This window comes from Berghia stephanieae, chromosome 7 (genome assembly GCF_034508935.2).
Source record: "Berghia stephanieae isolate SIO BIC M18660-M18661 chromosome 7, UCSD_Bste_1.3, whole genome shotgun sequence".
Lineage (NCBI taxonomy): Eukaryota > Metazoa > Mollusca > Gastropoda > Nudibranchia > Aeolidiidae > Berghia > Berghia stephanieae.
In genome coordinates, this window is record NC_088366.1 from 23,807,928 (window position 1) to 23,810,671 (window position 2,744).

Here is a 2,744-nt window from a genome sequence, read left to right on the forward strand (position 1 = left end):
AATGAACCGGATCCAGATAGGTAGATATCAGTAAAGAGGAATAATATGGGAGGACACCTTGGGTAGTGAACCCAGAAGAGTATTTCTTTTTTTCCGAAACCGTCTAAAGTTATGGGAAGTGGGCAGCAGTTGGGAGTGAACCTGGGACTATGGGAGGAGGATATTAGCGGGAAATGAACCAGGGATTGAGGGAGATGGATACCAGTGGGATTTGAAGCCGGGACTATCATGGTACCAATGGGGTGGCAGCAGTGAGGAGTAAACCAGGGACAATGGTAAGGGGACATCCACGGGGAGTGAGCCCAGAACTAACTGTGAGGTGGGCAATGAACCAGGAACAATGGAGATAGACAGCAATGGGGAATGATTATATGACAATAAAATGAGAGTGAACGCCGAACTGTGAGATGTGGACACTAATAAAGAGTGAACGCAAGGCAGAGAATGAAAACACCCTTTGGAGAGTGAACCCGAGACTACCTGGATTGGACGCAAGTGGGTAGTGAACATGGGAAGATGAAACCAGTGGAGAATGAAACTGGGTCGATGGGAGGTGGATACCAGTGGGGAGTGAAGTTAGGACTGTGGGAGGTGGTGATTGAAGCTAGGACAATGAGAGGTATACACCCGTGGGGAGAGCGAACTCAATTCTAAGGAAGATGATAGAATGTGGAGAGACTATTTGAGGTTGAAACAAATGAGAAGTGTACCTGAGACTATGGGAAATGGTTACCTATAGGAACCGAAGTTATGAATATGGTAGGCGAGCACCATTGGGGAATGAACCTAGGATTATGGGAAGTGGATACCAGTGGAGAATGAACATCGGACTCTACGGGATGTTTCAGAAAAATGAAGTACCCATCTGGTTTCACTCTCCACTGGTGTCCAAATCCCATATTCCCGGCTTCATTCTCCACTGGTATAATCTACCTCTCGTAGTCCCAGGTTCCCCATTGATGCCCACCTCCAATAGTCCGGCTTCAATTCCCACTGGTATCCCTCTGATTTCCTCCTCCCATAGTCCCCGGTTTACTCCCCACTGCTATTTACTTCCCATAACTTTGGAAGGTTTCGGAAAAATGAAGTACCCTTCTGGGTTCACTCCCGACTGGTATCCAAATCCCATATTCCCAGCTTCACTCACCACTGGTAACTACCTCCCGTAAGACCAGGTTCATTCCTTATTGGTGCCCAACTCCTATAGTCTCAGGTTAATTCTCCTCTGGTCGCCCACCTCCCGTAGTCCAGCTTCAATTCCCACTGGTATCAATCTCCCATAGTAGCAGGTTAATTTCCCTCTGATATCCTCCTCCCATAGTCCCAAGTCCATTCCCCACTGCTGCCCACTTCCCATAACGTTGTCGGGTTTCGTCGGATTTAGGCGGTTTCCGATGGGTTTCGTGAAAAAGAAACTCACATTTTAGATCAGTTCAATTATCAGCATCTGAATTAGCCCGACATAATACCATTTTGAGGCGGTAGATACCTATCTTATTTCATATGTCTATCAATATACAGATATCATACATTCGTTGTCTCGGTTGTTTGTTTAAGTGGTTGCATATAAGTACTAGTCGGGTGGTAATATGTTAGTTTAATATTAACTTATAAGCGAGTAGCCTATAGCCGATTGTACATTTTACGTGTTTAGGTATATTTTTTGTTTTGTTTAATTTTGGTGACTTTTATTTTGTGTTTAATGTTTTTTAAAAATGTTTTGATCCATTGACGACAACCGGCGTCATTGACGACAACCGGCGTTTGTCTTTTTTTTATTATTCGATGAAAGGAAATCAATTCGAGCAGTGGTCGAAATAATTCAAACCCATTAAGTTTACGCAATAATCGGGAATTCCATTTTATTTGAATTCCTTCTCGTATAAACCAACCCTAGTCGGTCACCGGTTGAGAAAGAATAATGGGAATTCCCAAACCAGAGTCGATACAGTACTTACTTATTTATCAGTGGCCTTCGCTTGTATGCACGTTGTCACCAAGACGAACTGGGTGGTGTTCCGACCTCCCATAGTGGGCAGGGAGGTACTTGCTGTGTCTTCTATCCCCATGTACCCGTTTTTCAATTACTTTCTGTCTTTGTCTTGGAATGAGATTACTTGGTTTTGTCTTTACCCTGGCCGGAGTCCTTGGCTGGGAGGGAAACAGTCGAATGTATAGTTATAGTTTTGGGAGATGATACTTTTTTCCTTGTAAATCATCTCTCGGTTATGTATTGTTATTTTTTAAACATATGATTTGTAATCATTTGAGCGTATTCCTCTGAGTGGGATCTTGTGCTGGTGTCTGGGTGAAACTTTTAGGTGACCTCAAACTAAGTACTTTGATAGGGTGCTCTTGGAATCTACGTCTGTTTCCTATTTGAACAAATTCCACTTGTCTTACCTTTTCTTGGGTGCTTTATTGTAATTCTAGAACTTTTTACTATCCCATTTTCTTCCTTTTTACTGGCGCTGAATATGACCTTAATGTGTTGCAAGCGCCGTAAAACCCTTAAAACACAAAAACACTCACCACGACGATCTGTCCTCTGCTCCCTTAAGGACTCGGAGTTTGTAGGGATTTTGTTTGTTAATAGCCTCAAACTGGTCAAAAACGTCAACCTCCGATTGCCGTACACGATCTCTTTTCCCCTCAATGTGTATGTAACCACCGAGTGTTAGGCTTTCAATGTGCCCTCATCGCTACAAATAGCATAGAAAGCCCATTTGCCTTTTTCTGATGGA